At 38.1% G+C, this 20,559-nt stretch overlaps 1 protein-coding gene and 1 pseudogene across 6 annotated transcripts in view; both read left to right on the plus strand.

Annotated features, from left to right (window-relative positions):
* VEPH1 (ventricular zone expressed PH domain containing 1) overlaps positions 1–20,559 on the plus strand; it is a 218,207-nt gene that overhangs the window by 10,891 nt on the left and 186,757 nt on the right. The window lies entirely within an intron of this gene.
* LOC132423901 (THAP domain-containing protein 7 pseudogene) lies at positions 16,441–19,587 on the plus strand (annotated as a pseudogene).

The raw sequence follows: 20,559 nt of genomic DNA on the forward strand, positions 1-20,559 counted from the left end.
AGAAACATAGAACTGGAAGGACCTTCTAAACTGTCTTGTCCAACTTCCTTACAGCACAGAAATCCCTTCTTTAGGATTCTCGACAAATAGGTGGCCTCTCCTTCTGTTTTTGCAATGATGGGGACATAGTACGTTTCTGATATTTTTTTCCTGCTCCACCATTTTCCTTTGGTAAATTGCCCCTTCCCATTGCCTGACGCCTTCCTTGATGGGGCCTTGAGTCAAGGTTTTCTACTTTGCCTTTGACAGGGAGGGGGGAAGGCAGGAGTGGGGACACCTGACCCAAGCTATACCAATCAGATTTTCTTTCCCAGTAATTCTAGAAAAGAAATCAGCAAAGGGTTGAGCTATCATGATGATGGTGTCCCAAAGAAACAGTCCTTGCTTCCTGTCCCTCTATGACTATAGCTGCCTCAGTCATTGTCTTTCTAAGGCTAGATACTACAAATTTCCCTTCAAATCTGCAAGCCACCTCATATCTTTTAATTATTTTATTTGTTTGTTTATTTTGCTACAGCTATCCAAACTTTTCCTGCTGCTTATGAACAAAGAATCCTAACTGTCAAAGAGATAGCTGTCTCACTGTTGGAAGTTCAAATTGTTAGTGTGTTCCTCCTTTTGGCCTAATAAAATCGCAGTCTATGTATTTTCTTTCTACTATTCTTTGTTCTATTCTCTGCCCTCAACAATCAAGAGAATCTAACCTCTGTTCCTACAAGAAGAACTTTAAACATGTGCAGATAGGTATCAGGTCTCACCTCTGGCTTCTCTTCCCAGCTGAATATCCTTATGTTTTTCCATGACAAAGAAGGGCCTGTAGCAGGGATAGTTTACACCAGTCTCTGGTCTGGAAACTCAATTTTGTCAGTACATGAGAAATGCTATTTAAATTATGCTATCAGAAGTATGAAACATAATGGTGACTTAGTGATTTATAATGAAAAGTATAACGTCTGTCAGAATTATTGTGTGTTCCATGCTATTCTCCCCGACTCTATTTACCCAGTCTTTCTCTAGACAAGGAATATTATTACTGATTATGCGTCTTCCTCCTCTATTATAATCACATTTTAGCCCTACCTCCCGGAGATTGTATTTAACTTACCTGTAAAGTCACGCATGTATAGGTAGTGTCTTGCGTTAGCCCTGTAGTTATTAGCTAATCCCACTCATACAAGTGGGTTTTTTTGTTTGTTTAATCCTCAAAGGGCAATCTTTTTTCCAGATTTTTGGAGGATGCCTCTTTGTAGCCTATGTTCTCAGAATTTTGGTTACCCTCCTCTGGAATCTTTTAAATTTATTATTGTAATTTATCATTGCCTAATACTTGAACCAATTGCTTGGAACAGTTGCTGATTCTAGTCAGATACTCTGCTTCTAAAACTTCTTTTCAATAGTAACATCACACAATTGGCCACATTTATCCTTTGACGTGCCAAGACCCTCAGGTTAAATCAAAATTTGTAATTAGATAACCTGAAAAAATTTTTTAAGTATAGAATGTCACATTTTAACCATTGAAATAATATTCTTGTCTTTAGGCCCTCATTCCAGAATGTTTATACCTTTTAAAAAACCATGATTCTGTCCAATATATTAGTTATCATTCCCAGCTTTGCAGAATCTGAAAATTCAGTAAGCAAGCCTCTAATCCTTCCCCCAAAGTCACTCATAAAACAATCGAATGTTACTAGACTCTGCTCTGCAGTCTATGCCCTTTTTTCCCATCAGTTACTCTAAAACAGAGCTCGAAAATATTTTATCCTCAGGCTTGATTTGAGAAACTGACTTCTCACTCGAAATTCTAAGTTCCCAAATACACCTTTAAGTTTTGTCTTTTCATTTCAAGTCTTATCTGGACTACCTAGGCTCCCTCTTTCCAGACTATCCAGGTGAGACTCTCTCCCTATCCATTCAGCCTCTTCTCATACTCTCAGCACCACCTTTCCCACGATGCGCACCCATGCCTAATCGATCTACCCGTCTTCCAGTTCTCTTTAATTTTTTTAACAATAAAAAAATGTTAGGTACACAAAAATCACCAAATTTAAGAAATTAAATAGAATTGTTATCACCTGCATGTGTCTCTCTAACCCAATGCACCTCCCTTTCCTCTCTTAAGGAAACCAATATCCTGTTGTGGTATTTATCCATACGTGTTTTTATTTCTTTGCTACATATGCACGGCTCAAAAATGATTTATAGCACTGTAGTTCATGTTTTTAAACTTTATATAAATAGTGTCATAAGTCTCAATGTTATGTTTTTGAGGTTTATCTATGTCGGTACATGAAGTTCCAATTCTTTTGTTTTCAGTGAAATAGTGTATTCCATCACATGACTATGCCACAATTTATTTATGCAATCTTCTTTTGATGGACTCACTATTTTAACAGTGCTGCAGCGAACATTCTTATAATTAACAATTTTGGCAAATGTGCTTAATATCTAGTGTACACAAATCAGTAGTGAAACAACTAATTTTGGCGTTTTGTGTACTTTCAATTTTCTGATAAACCACCAAATTGCTCTCCAATGTGGTTTTACCAATTTACACTCCCATCAAACATGTACAGTATGAGAGTCCCAGTGGCTTTATTTCCTGATCAATGCTTGCTTTTATCAGATTTTTAAAGTGTCAGTTTAAGTGAAGCAGTGTCTGATTGTTATTTAAACTTTCACTCCTCTCATTATTATTATTATTTTTTTTTGCGGTACGCGGGCCTCTCACTGCTGTGGCCTCTCCCGTTGTGGAGCACAGGCTCCGGACACGCAGGCTCAGCGTCCATGGCTCACGGGCCCAGCCGCTCCGCGGCATGTGGGATCTTCCCGGACCGGGGCACGAACCCGCGTCCCCTGCATCGGCAGGCGGACTCTCAACCACTGGGCCACCAGGGAAGCCCTCACTCCTCTCATTATTAGGGAGTCTGACCATTTCTTCATATGTTTATTTGCTATTTGCCATTTGAGTTTTCTTTTAAGTAAAGCACCTCTTTATGGTTTGGGTTTTTTTTTTTCTTTCCATTTTTCTCTTGAGGTTTAAAAAGAATCTGTTCTTGTTAAAGGAGTTTTTTTTGTATATTTTTCTACAAAGCCTTTATCACTTTGTGTATGTTGCATGTCTCTTACTCCAAATATAGCTTGCCGTTTTTTTTTTTTTTTTTTTCTTTTGCGGTACACGGGCCTCTCACTGTTGTGGCCTCTCCCGTTGCGGAGCACAGGCTCCGGACGCGCAGGCTCAGCGGCCATGGCTCACGGGCCCAGATGCTCCGCGGCATGTGGGATCCTCCCGGACCGGGGCACGAACCCCTGTCCCCTGCATCGGCAGGTGGACTCTGAACCTCTGTGCCACCAGGGAAGCCCAGCTTGCCTTTTACTGTAACATCTTGGTATCCAATAGGATGAGTATCCCCAAACTCTTTCTTTAAAATTGTTTTGATTCATTCTGTTCTTTAATAATTTGGTATTAAGCTTCTCAAGTTTCATGAATAATTCTGTCAGTATCTTGATTGAAATTTCATTATATCTATAGATTAATCTGAAGAAAATTAACATCTTTATGGTACTGTTTTCTTATCTGTAGATAATGTTCATCTGTCCATTTATTTAGATCTTCTTCAATATCTTTCAATAAGGTTTTATGATTTTTTTTCTTAAGGCTCTTGAGTCTTATACATTCTTTAAAATTTATAAATATTTTATGCTTTTAGCTGAAGTTATAAATGGTACCCTTTTAAAAAATTATATTTTCAACTATTTTTGAGGTGATAATAGCATAAATGACACTTGTATAGTAATATTATGTCCAGTAAACTCCCTCAACTCTCTTATTACTTATAAATTTTTTCCATTTATTCAACAAATATTTATTAGGTACCTACTATGTTCCAGACACTTATATGCTGAGGACATAGGAGTAAGTAAAATAGACCAAAAAAAAAAAGAAAAAAACCTCTGCCTTCATCCATTGAATTGGGTGAGGCAGAAAATTAAATAAATAAGGAAAATATGTAGTATATTAGAAGAGGATAAGTGCTATGTAGAAAAATAAAACGAAGAATGGGGACATAAAATTGGAGGTTTGAAATTTTAAGTAGAACAGACAAGGCAGGCCATACTAAGAAGCTGACATTTAAGCAAAACTTGAAGGAGATGAGGGAGCATTACCTGTGGATACCTTCAGGAAATCATTTCAGGTAGAGGAACCATAAAGTACAAAGGTTCTTAAGTTGAGGGCAGCCTAGAGTGTTTGAGGAACAGCAAGGAAGTCAGTGTCCTTGCAGCAGAGGGAGCAAAGTGGAAAGATCATAGGAGATCGGGTCAGAAGGAAAGGGCAGGCTGGATCGTATTGGTCCTTGGGCAGAGAGCTGGAGAGTTCTGACCAGAGAAGTAACATGATCTGACTTTCCTTTTCCTGTTTTGAAAAGAGTCTGCAAAAAGGCAAAAGTGGAAACAGGGTGGCCAATTAACCTGCTTCTGCAATAACCCAGATATAAGAAGCAACAGAGACTCTTGGAGCAATAGAGGTGATAAGAAGTGTTCAGATTCTGGATATATTTTGAAAGTGGTACAAACAAGATTCATTAATATGGGTACAGCATGTAAAAAGAGAGAGAGAAAGGACTCGAAGATTTTTGGCCTGAAAAACTAGAATGATAAAATTGTTGTTAAGTAAAATGGAGAAGACTGGGAGGAACAGATGTGGGGGAGAGGTAGAAAGGAATCAAGAGTTCTTTGGACATGTAAAGTCTGAGCTGTCAGACATCTGAGCAGAGATATAGTGTAGATAGTTGGATATATGAGTCTGGGGTTGAGCAGAGAAGTCTGGGCTGGACATTTTAATGTTGGAACTCATCAGCCTTGAGACTGGATGGGATCACCAAGGAAGTGAGTGTAGACAGAGAAGAAGAAAGTCCAAAGGCTGAGTCCAGCGCACAAAGATCAAAAAGATGATGAAGGAGGACAAGTCAAGTACACTGAGAGAAGGGTCCAGTGAAAGAGGAAGAAAGTCAGAAGAGCGTGATGTCTTGAGAGCCAGGTGGACACTATCAAGGACAGAGCGATGTCAAATGCTGCTGATAGGTCAAGTGATGTGAGGACTGAGAACTGACCATTATTTCAGCACATGAAGGTCATTGTGACTTGACAAAAACAGTATCATTGGGTAGAGAGGAGTGAAAACTGGATTGGAGTTCAAGACAGAATGGGAGGAGATTTGGAGAAAATGAGCCGTGACAACTCTGGGCATTTTCCTACCAAGAGGAACAGGGAAATGGAGTGGTAATTAGAAAGAATTAGGGAGTCCAAGAAAGGATTTTTTTAAGAAAAGAAAAGCACATTCTTTGGAATTTTTTATATATACAATCATTATCTTAAAATAATGATGGTTTTGTTTCTTCCTTCTCAATTCTTACGTCTTTTATTTGATTTCTCTGTCTCCTTGTCCTGACTAGCTCTCGAGAACAATGTTGAATACAATAGGAATAGCAGATACACTTTTTTCCTTCTTTAAAGGAAGCTTTCTGACTTTGCAATGTAAGTATAACGTCGTTTGCTCCAGGCTTTTGGTTAATATCTTTTGTCAGATTAAGGAGATTCCCTTTCATTTGTATTTTTCTAAGAACTGTTAAAGTTTATCAACTGCTTTTTCTAGATAATCCGATTTTCTCTTTTAATCTGTTAATGTGGTGAACTGCAGTAATAGATTTTTAAAATATAAAGCCATTGTTACACTCCTGGGATAAAATAAAATTTTACATTTATTTTAATATATTTCATGATTTGGTTTCATATTTTTAAAGGAGTTTTGGAACTGTAAGCTTGGCCTATAATTATCCTTTCTTCTACTAATTTTACCTGGCTTTGGTATCAAAGTATAAATACTAGTCTCATAAAATGAGTTGGGAAATATCTCCACATTTCTATTATATACAACAGTTTTATAAGGTGGTGATGATCTATTCCTTGATCTCACAAAACACCCTTGGGGCACCATGAGTTTGTTTGTTTGGTTTTCTGGGGTAGATTTCTGAGGTACTAATTCAATTTCTTTGAAGAAAATGGAAGGATTTTTGCTTCAGTCACTTTTGATAAAATATAATTTCTAGGAAATTGTACATCTTATCTGAGTTTTCAAATTGATTGGCATAAAAATGTTTGCATTATGTTGTGTGTGTTCTGCTGCATCTGTATTTAAATGCTCTTTTTCACTGATATTTTCTTTCATCAATATTTTTAGAATTTTGTCTTTTTTTAAAGCTTTTAGCATCTATATAGGATCTTTCTTTCTTATTAATTTCTTTTTTAATGTTTATGATTTTCCTCTTTATTCTTTCTCTGGTTGTATTCTGCTTTTTTTTTTTTTTTTTTTTTTACTCATCTCCTGAGTTGTATGATTAGCTTATTGCTTTTTTTTACTTTCTTATTTTTTAATATAAGCACTTAAGATGATAGATTTCTTGCTAAGTACCACTTAGCTTTATCCTACAAGTTTTTGAGACATAGTATTTTCATTATAAATTCTAAATACTTTATTGATTGTGATTTCCTCTTTGACTCATAAGTAAGTTAGAAGGTTGTGCTTTAATGTCCCAAAGAATATTTGTAATCTTGTTGAGTTAAAATTTAACTGCATTGTAGTCAGAGAATGTTAACTGCATGATACCAATTGTTTGGAAATGTTTGACTTGCTTGTAGCATAGTTTATGGCTAATCTGTGTACATAGTAATAGCTAATGCTTATGTAGCAGTTGCTTTGTTCCAGGAACTGTTCTAAGAGCTTATCACAAGTTAATATGCTTTTTCCTTTCTAAACTTTTGAGATAAATATACTAATATTACCCCCATTTTATAGACGAGGGAACTGAGAGACAGAGAGTTTAGTAATTTAACTTGTCCAAGATTATATAGCTAGTAAATTGTAGAGCCAAGAATCAAGTTCGGAGAGTTTGGCTTCAGAAACAGTTCTTAGCACCACACTATACTGCCTGCCTCTTTACATGTTTCATATGTGCCCAAGAAGAATGCGTATTTTCTAATCATTGAGCATAAGACATTAAGCTTGTCAATTAAAGAATTCTTATTAATTATATTGTTCAAATTTTCTATAGCCTTAATAAAATTGTTTTTGCTTGGACTGCCAATTGCTAAGAGAGGCATTTAAAAAATTTAAATTTCTATTTCTAGTCTCTTAGTAGTTACCTTTAAAATTTTAGCAAACATAGTCACTATATTTCATCAATTCTAAGATACTTTTCACATATCTATATCTCTGAAACAAGTATACATTTTATAATTGATTGAAATCTAACAGTTGCTATGGGCCAGGCAATAGGCATAATATAGTTGTCATTGCCCACGTATGCATGAACTTATCATAGCTTTGCATATTGTTACCATTCCAACTGAATTATGTGCATTATTATTACCAATATTGAGTTAATATACATTTAAAATGTTTCAAAACTTCTAAATATAATGTGGCACTGAAACAAAAACTTATTAGCAATGCAGAAAGGCATGGAAAGAGAGGACCAGGGTATAAATTCTGTATTAATGAATGAAATATTCATCATTAGGGGAAAGATAGAAATTCCATCTTTTCTTGCAAAACAGTAACTGAGAACTTTATGGAACCTAAAACAAAACAAAATAAAAATACCTTTTTATTACTGAGGTATTTGTAAAAGATTGCCTATTAAAATATAGTAAGTAGTGCAACTGAAAGCAGAAGAAACAGGCAATTCCCTTAGAATAGATGAAAGAAATTTCAAAGAAACGAATTCGTGCCGTGCATAAGATTTTCTTTAAGGCATGATGTAACTCACAATTAAATGGCACATTTTTCTCTTTCTTCGTAATGGTAGGTCTTATAATTGACACCTTCTTACATCTGATAAATTATAATGAATGTCTAAAATTATGCAATGGCTCTGTTCTCCTCCTATTACCACAAGGAAGTTGGAACACTTTAATACTCATCTTACATATTCTTAAGCAGCACTTTTATTCTACCTTGTTTAATGCCCTCAAAACTATTCTTTAAAATTACTGACTTGTTTTTTTAAATTCAGCCAATGCTTACTTTGAGCACCTAAGGTACTGTTTCTTTTCTCACCATTCTTTTTTTTTTTTTATTCTCTTCCTCCTTTTTTTTTTCCTTTTGAATCCAAATTCCTACTTTCTGAAGTATACATTTTAAAGCCCCTTCAGTGAAGGCCTGTTAGTAATAAACCCTCTCAATGTTTCTTTTTCTGTTTTTCAGACTTTTTGTCTTTATTTTGCCCTTAATTTTGAATGATAATTACCTGGATATAGATTTCTAGATTTGTAGTCTTTTTATTCCTCAGTAATCTATACTATTGCTGTTGTGAAATCTGCTGTCAGTTTGTCATTCCTTTATGCATAATCTACTTTTTTCTATTTTAATGTTTTCTCTGTGCCTTTGATGTTATAGTTTTTCACTATTATGTGTCTAGATGTGGTTTTATTTGTGTACTTCTACTTAATCCTCATTGTGTTTTTGAGTTTTATGCCTTTTATCAAACTTGGAAAGTTCTTAAATATTATATCAAATATTGCCTTTCCCATCTAATCTCTCCTTCTGGAAATCCTATTTATTTACTTATTTATGCATTCCAAAAATATGTTTTGAGTACCTACTATCTTCCAGCAATGTTTTTAGATATTGGGAATATAATGGTAAACAAAGCAGACACAAAGAATTGCCCTCATATCCTTTATATTCTATCCTATTTTATTGATGTCTCTCTCTTTTTAATTGTGGTATAATTGACATATAACATTATGGTAGTTTCAGGTATACAACATAATGATTTGATATTTGTATGTATTGCAAAATGGTCACCACAATAGGTCTAGTTAACATCCATCACCATCAAAGTTACAAATTTTTCCCCTTGTGATGATAGTTAATAACACTGTATTGCATATTTGAAAGCTGCTGAGAGAGTAGATCTTAAAGGTTCTCATCACAGGAAAAAAATGTTTTGGAACTCTATGTCTCTTCATCTTTTATATTTTCCATCTCTATGTGATACTTTGTTTTTTCGTTTCCTCAGCTCTATATTCCAATCCACTGAGTATTTGGGGGTTGGAATTTGATTTCCATCCAAGTTTCATTTGGTTTCCATTCTAAGTTTCATTCGGTTCTTTTTGACATCTTTTGGGTCCTTTTTAAAGTGACTTGGTCTTTGTTCATAAAAATAATTTTCCTTTGGGACTTCCTTGGTGGCGCAGTGGTTGAGAGTCCACCTGCCGATACAGGGGACGCGGGTTCGTGCCCCGGTCCGGGAAGATCCCACATGCCGCAGAGCTGCTGGGCCCGTGAGCCACGGCCGCTGAGCCTGCGCGTCCGGAGCCTGTGCTCCACAACAGGAGAGGCCACAACAGTGAGAGCCCCGCGTACTGCAAAAAAAAATAATAATTTTCCTTTATACATTGAATCATTTTGAACATATAATTGCATAATTTGAGATCAATAATTCTATTACTTGAAATTTTTGAGTATCTAATCTGCTTATTAGAGACTTAGTTTCTTATTTCCTTGAGTGTTTTATAAATCTGAATTTTTTAGTTGTGTTTAAATAAGGATTTTACTTGTGTGAATACTGAATTGCTTGAGGGTTGAGTGTTTTATCCCTCAAAGCAGTTTTATACTTGCTTCTGCTGGGAACCCCAGTGATATTATCATCTCTGGGACAGCTTTTGGTTTTGTTGTTGTTGTTAGTGTTAGTGTCTTGAGTTTGGAGATTCTTGGAATGGTAAAATAAATGAGGTATGCATATAGGTGTGGTTTTTAAAGTGGAAAGAGTGATACAAAGGATTATCCGTATGGACGCCAATGTAGAATGTGACCATAACCGAGGAGTAACTATGTGGTCTTTTTTGTGCTGTATGTTATTTAGTGGTTATGGAATAAATGTATAAAAATTGTAACCAAAGAAGGCAATATCTGTAATTCTCTGTAAGTTATAAACCCAAGGCTGGCTTTTAGGGTTCTGGTATCCTTAAGAGAAATAATAAACATAGTAATAGCTAACCTTTATCTGTACTTACTATGTGCCACACACTGTTGTAAATCCTTTCCCTGTATGTTAGCTCATTTAATCCTCACAACTATTCCTATAGGAGGTAAATATTAACAACATTCCAATTTTAAAGATTAGGCAACTGAGTTATAGAGAGATAAGTGATTGCCCAAGATTGCGGAGCTGATAAGACCAGAACATAGCTTTGAGCTTGGGCAGTCTGACCCAAGAGCCCATGCTCATAACCACTATGTTATACTGTCTCTAAAGGGGAAGAGAAATGGTCCATCCTTTGCCATAAGATGTCTCCCTTCTTCTCTCTCAAGCCTCTACTTTCATGCCAAATCCACTCTTCCCACCACCAACCATTTTATTTCAGAGGTTCCACATTCCCTTTTGCCAGTGGGCCATTCCCTGAAGAGTGCTTACAACATAGAGAAGGGTGACTGAAAGGTTAATGGATGGTGATGTGGAGGTGTGGTGTCTATGGCTGAGTGGGAGTTATCCATCCTGATAACTAGACCTGGAGCAGCACGATGCGTGGCTTTTTCATTGTCCTACTCCTCCATTTTGACATGCCCACCACTTTAGGATAAATTACTTTAAAATTGACAATGACCAGGTCACTGTGAGAATGAATCTCTAAACTCAGCTTGATGGGTTTGCTATTAAATAGATCTGGTCCTTGGAAGATACTCATTTTAATATGCATGGGTACTAACCCAATCTTGTGCTCAAGCATAAACACATACATATGAACACATATATATTTCATAAGAACAGGGTGTTTCCTGGAATGTGAATCAGGAAAACCCTAACTTCAAAGCTGATTCTTCACCAGAAAGCTTTAAACTATTCAATTACATCATTAAAAGAATTAAAAAGGTTGGGTTTTTTTGTTTTTGTTTGTTTGTTTTGCTTTGTCTTTTTGAATATCTGCCGAAGGAAGCAGTTAACTACTAATTCAGGTTTTTCCCTTTACTGGAGGAAATCTCCTTTTTAGAGAATAAATTTTTCTTCATGTCATACATAGGAATTTGAATATATAAAATTTCCAGTTGAGAAATCTCTTTATTTTTAGTGCAGTGGTATGGAATAAGAAATTATTAGCTTCAAGAGGTTCACAGTAATAAGAAGGTTCCTAACTGGTGCACCTATACCTAATATATTAACATATCAGCTGAACTTACGACCAGTGTGAAGTGATTTATCCTTATGGACAGCTGCTCAACTTTGCTAGTTAGAAATCTTTGAATATATGCCTTTGGTTCAACAATCTCACTGACACTATCCTGTACACTCCAGCGTCATTCCAAGGCAGCTTTTTCAAAATTTCCTAAAAATTCAGTACTCTCTTAGCATGGAAGTTATTGAACTTTGTGTTCATGAACCAAGACACATATATATGCCATGTGCTTTCATTGATTTGCACCTTCAACTTTTACTGAGGCTTGTTTCATCCAAATGAAAATCTCGTTGCTATTTGTTGTTAAATGATTGTTTAGGCATGGTTTAGTATGTTTCTCAATGTCATCTATATAAGCTCTGTGGTAACTGGGTTCCAGGGACCCAATTTAAAATGACTGCTCCAAGGGAGAAACAAAATCTTGGGTGAGGCCATTTCCTTTGACCAAGGACAGTTTTGGCAGGCAAACTTGGCTATGAACCAGCTGAGAAAATGAGTGTCTTTTTCCTAGCAGGGGATTTGGGCAGTGTAGCATAGTCTCCACTACAGTCTACCCCTGGCACCATGTGAGTCCATTTGCTTTATGTAATCATTTCTCCCCATACGGAAGCAGCTTCTCAGAGATGCTGATTGATCTCTACCACTCCAGTTGGTATCAGTGCTGCAATTGGTACTCATCGTCTCAGTGGTAGGCTGAATAATGGTTCCCCAAAGATGTCCACATCTTAAACTCCAGAACCTATGGATTTTACCTTACATGGCAAAAGGGATTTTTCAGATGTAATATAGTTCAGGATCTTGACATGGGGACATTGTTCTCTTTTATCTGGGTGGGCTTGGTATAATCACAAGGATCCTTGCAGTAGGGAGGCAAGAAAGTCAGAGGCAGAAGAAGGAGATGGAATGATGGAAGCGAGGTTGGAGTGATGTACTTTGAAGATGGAGGCTCATGGAGGCCATGAGTCAAGGAATGCACATAACTTGTAGAAACTAGAAAAGAAAAGGAATTGGATTCTCCCCTCAGAGCCTCCAGATGAACTATCCGTGCTTTAGCCCAATGAGACTCATTTTCAACTTTTTACCTCCAGAACTGTAAGAAAATTAATTTGTCAACACAAATTCTTGAGCCTCTAAATATGTGATAATTCATTACAGCAGCAACAAGAAAGCTGATATAGTCTTCCTCCTCCACCACCTATTCTAGATTCTCCTCACCTTCAGCTTGCACCTCTGCTGATTTAAGTTGCTTCTTAGTTTGGGGACTCAGATGCTTTTTCCTGAGGGATCTGAGACCCTGGTCTCCATGCCCTTCTTAGGCTGCGACTACTCCATTGTCCATTTACATCAAAATTGGGCAAGGGAGTGCCTACAGATGCCCCACTGTGTAACAGCAGCCCAACCTCCTCCTAATGCTGTGGCCAATTACCCTTGCCAGGATGGCAGCTCTTTTTGTTTTCTGCTGGTCTCTTGACTCGGGAACCTGGAGTGGCTGGGTTCCCAGGCTTGTGTATTCTACCCATAGTGAATTCAACACCATGCGATGGTCATTATTTTAGCATGTATGTATGTATATATATTGCTTGTTGGAGAATGGTGGCCCATTCATATAGAGTATTTGGCTGAGTTGCTCCTTCAAAAGCCTATTCGATTGATCTGCTAGTCCAGCAGTTTCAGGTGGTATGTGATAAGAACAAGTGATAGAATCCCGTGATCATGTGCTGACTGCTGAACCTCCTTGCTGTAAAGTGGTTCTTTGGTCAGATACAATGTTTTGTGGGATCCTATGTCAGCAGATCACATACTCTGTGACCCCTTAAATAGTAGTTGAGGCTTAAGACCTGGGGGCAGGAAAGGCAAACTCAAACTCTGATTACATCTATTCAATAGGTATTGATGTCTTTTCTGGAGTGGAAAGACCTAAAGCAAAAAAATTGCCATCAAATGATTGATTGGTTTTCTTGAGGGATAGTGCCATTTTGGGGGCTCAGCACTGACCTCTGTTGCCAGCAGACTGCACGCTTAGGCAGTGACAATAATAACAAGATCAACCTTGGTAAATAGGAGCTTATGCTGTTGGGTGATGCCTAGCTTATATCCCAAGGCTACTCCATTCATGCACCCACTGGATCACACTGTAGTGGCTATGATAAAGCTGATGTCATCTAAGCCATTCTATCCACTTGTTTTTTTAGTGCCTCTTCTGTGGTTAATGCTCTCATGGGCATTAAAATGGGATAAAAAAGATATCTACACTTTGTGCCAAATTCCATGTATCAAACCACATGTTTCTTGCTCAGAGTTCCTTATCTCTGATCTCTCAATCTTCCTTCTTCCAGGCCCTTGGCCATTCAGCCAAGCCATCTGCCACCACTCATGAGTCTTAGCTCTTACCTGTACGTTCCTTTTTCCATACAAAGTTAATGACCAAGTGCACAGCCTGAAGCTCTGTCCATTGGGAGAATTTTCTCTTATTGTTGTCATTCAAGGTCTACTTCTAACTAGGTCTACACTGTAACAGCAGTCAAATTTTGACTTCCATCCACATACTGAGCTAACCCATCAGTAGTCCAAGTTCAGATGTTTTCCTACTCTGTCAGCAGATCATAAGGGAACCTGCCAAACGACTGTGTCCTGGAGGTGTCATTTCTATAGTAGTAGATGACATAGGAGTCTAGGCTACCTGTTCACACAGTTATTTGTGCCTTCTGGCTTTGTTTGTGTCTAACCCAAGATGTGCCACTTCCTAGCAAAATAACTGAACTCCAAAAGTTAAGAAAAAACAAAATCATAGTACAAAATAAAATGACATACTAAGATCAAATATATCTATCATATCATTTCATCTAATGGTCAAACTTGTTTGTTATAAGAAAAAGACTTTTAGATGGGATCACAAGGCAAAAGCTAGCAAACAAGAGACATATATTAAATAAAATGATTTAGAAAATGTAAAAATAAAAAGATGAAAAACAATAATTTACTTGATTAAAGTACATGTTAAAATTAATTCAAATTAAAGCAAATCCTTTTGATATTTACAGCAAAACCATATGCCACATATTCAAAACTAATATGAGTTTATTATTATTTTTTGTACCATGCCAAATTACCAAATAAAGCACATGAAATGACACTTTGAGACAAAGTCAACACTGAGTCAAAATTAATCCTCTTTGCTGAAAATTCTGAGAAGCAGTTTGTCCACATATCTGCTAAAGCAGGGCCCTCTGTTCTCAAATGAAGATCTGTGAACTCTGCATGTAATCCCACCATGTTTAAAAAAGAGTGGATATATGTATATGTATAACTGATTCACTTTGCTGTACAGCAGAAACTAACACAACATTGTAAATCAACTATACTCCAATAAAAATTAATTTTAAAAAAGTGCTGACAGAATGATTTGGAATCATATGATCAAGTACTACCTTCTTATTTTTGTATAACCTATATACTAGGCATATCTTCAGCTATTAAGAAGCATTGAATAATGACTACTAAATTGTTTTATACAAAGTTATATTAACAGCCATTCATTTGATGTAAATCAATGTAAAAGTATGTAAAAGAAATGTTAAAAATAAGAAAATGATGCTAGGAAAATGCAAACCAAAAGAAAGAACTCATGATCTTTATATCAGACAAGGAAAAACATATGCCAAAAACACTAAATGAGACAAAGAAAGGAAATTTTTACGACAAAGGATTTGGTTCACAAGTTATAAAGATTAAGAATATCTATGCATCAAATTATATAGCAACAATATTCATAAAATGAAAACTTTAGGAGATACCAGGAAAAAAAGATAAGATACATTAGTTGTAGGAAATTTTAATTCACTTCTCTTGGGCCATAATACATGAAAGTAAAAAAATTTAAATAAGGCTATAAGAAAGATCTTCCAAAATCTTTTTATGAAATTGTCATAAAGTTGGTATGAAACCTGACAAAGATAAAGACAAATCCCTCAAATACTGATGCAAAATTATTAAATAAAATATTAATAAACCAAACCCAGTAGCACATTAAAAAATTAATTTCCCAGGATGCAATAGGATATATTCCAGGAATGCAAAGATAACTGACATTAGGAAATTTGTGTCTATAATTTATCATATTAATAGATCTAAGGGCAAAAATAATATATCTATAAATTCTAAAAAGGCATTTAATGAAATTCATTATCCATTCTTGATTAAAAGATAAATTCAATAAAACAGGAATAGATTGGTACTTTCTTAACATTATAAAAAAACAGCATAATGCTGTTTATGCTGTTTCTTAACATTATAAAATATATCTTAACATCACAAAAAAACAGCATAATACTTACTAGAGAAATTCTAGGAGTATTTTCCTTAAAGTTAGGAACTGTACAAGACTTTCTAGTATAATGTAATTCTTTTACATTTTTCTAGAGATTCTAGCCAAAACAATTAATAAGATAAAATTAGCAAAAAGTTTAAAAAGGAGTAGGTAAAATTGCCATCTTTTGCAAATAACATGAGAACATAACTGGAAATCCAAGAGGATCAACTGAAAACACTCTAACATTAAAAGAATTCAGTGAATTGGTAGGGTATTAAATTAGTGTTCAGAAATTGGTAGATTTTATATAACAATAACCAGTTAGTGGAAATAGTCACCAAGAAGAACCAATTTAGAATGTCAACAGTAAGATAAAGTATCTAGATATATAAATAATCTGCATGAATACATGTGTATGCTCTAGATTAAGAAATCTTTAAAATCTTTCTGAGGGACACAAAAGTGTACCTGAAAAGTAGAGAGGCATGCTATATTCTTACATAGGAAACTCAGCATCATAAATATGTCAGTTATCCCTAAATTAGTTGAAATATTTTAATAAAAACATCATCAGAAATTTTCTTTCTGAACTAGGCAAGATGATTCTATAGCTCGTCTGTGTAGCAGTAGTAGTACTCACAGTAGTGATAATAACAACCAAGAAAAAATATAAAACAGAAGAGTAATGGAGAGACACCAATCTACTTCCACTTATAGGAATTTGTTCTATGCACATGCTCCTGTAAGTGTGAAGTAACTTGCATATGAAGTTAGACAATGCAACATTTTTCATAATTCCGAAGACTGGAAACTGCCTAAATGTTCATCAATAGGGGGCAAATTAAATACACTATGGTACCTCCTTACATTGGTATACTATCCTACCATAAACGTGAATGGCGAAACTCTTCATATGTTAGTTTGAAAAGATCTCCAAGATTCAGTATGAAGTGAGAAAGCAAGATGCAGATGTGTATGTCCATTTTGCTACCATTTGTGTGTAAAATAAGGAGTGGGGGAGTATATATGTATATGCACGTATGTATGTGTATCATATATTTCTCTACGTACATATGTACATTTGCTTGAATATGTATATAAAGTCTTTGTAAGGATACACAAGAAAGTAATAACTTGGTTCTTTGTGGGAGGGTAATGAGTAGGGGAAAAGGGAGACTTTTTTCTTATTTCCTACTTTTTAAATTAAATTTTAAATTAAGATTCATAAATATATTTTTTCACATAATTAAATTCTGAAAATTAGTGCCAACAAAATCTTCTTTCCTATTCAATTAAAACCAATGAGAATATTATGCTTAGTGAAATAAGTCAGAGAAATACAAATACTATATGATATCACTTACATGTGGAATCTAAAAAAATAATACAAATGAATGTATACAAGACAGAAACAAACTCACAAACATAGAAAACAAACTTGTGGATATCAAAGGGGAGAGGGAAGAAGGGAGGGACAAATCAGGGGTATGGGATTAACAGATATAAATCACTATATATAAAACAGATAAGCAACAAGGATTTACTATATAGCATTATACCCATTATCTTATAATAACCTATAATGGAATATAATCTGCAAAAATACTGAACCACTATGCTGTACACCTGAAACTAACACACCTGAAACTAACATAATATTGTACATTGTGATATATATATCAACTATACTTCAATTTTTTACAAATTAAATAAATGAATAAAACTAATGAACCTTTACTGGGCATCAACTATGTACCAGGTACGATTATATGTTCTGGAAGCACTGTGGTACACAATTTCCTCCTCTTCTTGGAGTCCAGAGAGCTTAGAGAAAATGTTATGGAGCAATCATATTAACCATCTTAGCATTTACAGTTGGAATACAGGCTTCCTTCTGTCTATGGTATTGGTTCTGTTTCATCTGATTTTATGTATATTCCCTTTATTACATAAAGTAACCAATATGATGCTGCTTCATATTTGAAGATGATGCCATTAAAATAACTGCTTTTTACAAGAACAATTATGGCCAAAGATAGTGATTTTAGCCCAATGGTGTTCTCTGTTATTTTTCTCCCCTAAGGATGGTTTCGGTTTTTCTGTTGCTGCAGAGATTTTTGGAAAAGTCAGCATCACTTATTTGCCCTCTAATATTCCATTTTTCTCTATGACTTGGCTCTATAAGTACCTATTTGCTATATAGGTTCTGGCACAAGTAATAAGTCTGCTGCATTAAAATTAAAAATACACTCACCAACAAAGGAGAAAGGTAAAAGAAAATATAATAAACAGTCCACCAAACCAAGTGATGTTCATTCTAGGAATATGGTGATGGATTAATATCCGGAAATTTCATACTATATGATAACGTAACACTTCACATCCATAAGCCAGGTAAGGAAAAAAATGCTTGGTTACCTCTATAGATGCTGAAAGGACATGAAAAAAATTAAAACAAATATTTAAACTTTCAAAATAGAAAGTGGTGCATCTATATGATTTAAAACACAGTATTTTCTTGCTTTTGGCCATAAAATTGTATATATCAAAAATCAGGAACTAAAACCAGAAACTAAACCGCATTCTTTCGTTTATCCTTTTTATGTGAAATAGCTTAGGAAATTCTAGCTGACACAATAAGCCGTGAGATGTATAAAAGGTACAGATACAATACAGAAATCTTTCTAGTAAACCCAAGAGAATGATCAGAAAAAATACTACAATTAAGAAGGCTAGAGGGCTTCCCTGGTGGCGCAGTGGTTGAGAATCTGCCTGCCAATGCAGGGGACATGGGTTTGAGCCCTGGTCCGGGAAAATCCCACATGCTGCAGAGCAACTAAGCCCGTGCACCACAACTACTGAGCCCACGTGCCACAACTACTGAAGCCCACGCGCCTAGAGCCTGCGCTCCACAACAAGAGAAGCCACCGCAATGACAAGCCCGTGCACCGCAAGGAAGAGTAGCCCCCGCTCGCGGCAACCACAGAAAGCCTGCCCTCAGCAACGAAGACCCAACGCAGCCAAAAATAAAGTAAATAAAATTAATAAATTTTTTTAAAAAAAGAAGACAAGCTAAACGGCTCGGTATGACACCTCGCCAGACTTCAGCGCAACAATGGTGAAACCACGTCCCATCACTGCTCCGTGCAGGGAAGTGCACGTGGGACACATGCGAGACGTGCAACCGTGGCATCTTCTTCAACAGGCTTCCCAAGAAGGACAACCAGAGGCGAGGCTTGTGGCTGGCCAACTACCAGTGCCTGGACCCCAGTGGCCAGGGCCTGTGGGACCCAGCACCCGAGTACATCTGCTTCAAACACTTTGAGGAGAACTGCTTTGAACTGGTGGGAATCAGTGGGTATCACAGGCTGAAGGAGGGAGCAGTTCCCACAATATCTGAGTGCTTCTCCAAGTTCCGCCCAACGACCAGGACCCAGGGGCACAGTTACCCACTTGGACCTCCTAAAGTCAGCCAGCTCCCGCCACGCAGTAAGCACTGCTCTGAGGGCCAAGGGCCCACAATGCCAACTTCTCCGCCTCCACCTCCTGACGTCACCTGCCTTCCGGCGGAAGAGGCGTCAGCCCCTGCCGCTTTGCCTACCTCCCCCGCTGAGAGGTTGGAGGCTCGCCTCAGTAGCGCCTTCTCAGACCTCTTGGGGCCCCTGGGCGCCCAGGCAGATGAAGCGGGCCGCAGCACTGATCCGGCACCCAAGCGGGAACCGGCAGCCGTCGCCTCTGGAGCCGAGGACCGCCTCCCCCTCGGCCTGCGTGCTGCGCCTCCCGCCACCCGCCGGAGCCTCCATCCAAAACGAGCCCAGCGACCGGATGGGCAGCGGCCTGCTCTGGAAGCGGCGGGCTGAGGCCGCACCTGACGCCCTGGAGAAGGCCCAGCGCCAGCTGCAGGCCTGCAAGCGGCGGGAGCAGAGGCTGACCAAGCTGCAGCAGGGGCGGCGCGGGAGAAGAGGGCCCAGGCGGCTGCCCGCCGGACTGTGCAGGAGCATGCGCAGGACTTTGCCATGCAGCTAAGCCGCAGCGTGGCCTGAGCGAGGGGCTGCCCGTCAGGGTCCAGCCTCTGCCAAACTCAGAATCCTCCTGGAGAGGGACCTGACCTGAGCTGCGTTCACCAGACCTGCCAGATGCCAAAATAAATGGGATTCTAGAAGGAAGCCCTGCTCTCTGGCTCAGCTCCCCACTCACCACCAGGCCTGTCTCATCGGAAAAACCCAAGAATGACGATTACTGACCTCCTGAGGCTGCTATGCTTGGCAAGTAGTGAGGGCCCTACAATGACCTTTCTGGTCCCTGGAGGGCAGGGATGAGGCATGTGGGGAGCAGAGGGACAGGCACGTGGGCAGCCATCCTGGCCTCGACCTGTGTCCTCATTTTCCTTCAGTTCAGCTGGAATGTGGAAGGCCTCCCCTCACCTGTGGTCATCAGGTAAGTGTGTGAGGTGACGTACAGCACACGTGACCTCTGCCTCTTGGGCCTCGGCCACAACGGCCCCAAGAGCACCACTGAATTCTTTCTAGTCCTGGAAACAGCCACACGGTGTTGTGAAATTTGCTTTTGGGGGCCCTCGGAGTACAACTTAATTGATTCACATTATGTCTGGGAGAGTGGAACGGCCATTACAGGAGGCGGACGCAGAGCAGGGTTCACAGGTGGTTCCCGAGCCCAAACTCTGAGGCCAGCTGAGGCGCATCTTGCACCGCCGGCTGCTAGCTTGCAGGTGGCTACATGTGAACTCCCATCGCCTCAGGGCCACCCGGTCACCAGCACACGGCACCCGGGACTCTTCAGCAAGGCCTGAGGAGTGGCAGGTGCTGCATTTACGCGGGGCACAACCAGAGGCAGGAAACGAACTCTAAGGCCCAGAAGGTAGACCATCTTTCCCTAAAGTGGCTTCCTGGCAGCTGGGGCAGAAGGGCGCTTGTTCCCAGAAGGGAGGCAGAGTGGTGGCTTCTGCACCGGGCTGGACTCTCAGCACCTTCTGCCGGGACAGGGAAGGACCCGGT

This window comes from Delphinus delphis, chromosome 4, assembly GCF_949987515.2.
Source record: "Delphinus delphis chromosome 4, mDelDel1.2, whole genome shotgun sequence".
Lineage (NCBI taxonomy): Eukaryota > Metazoa > Chordata > Mammalia > Artiodactyla > Delphinidae > Delphinus > Delphinus delphis.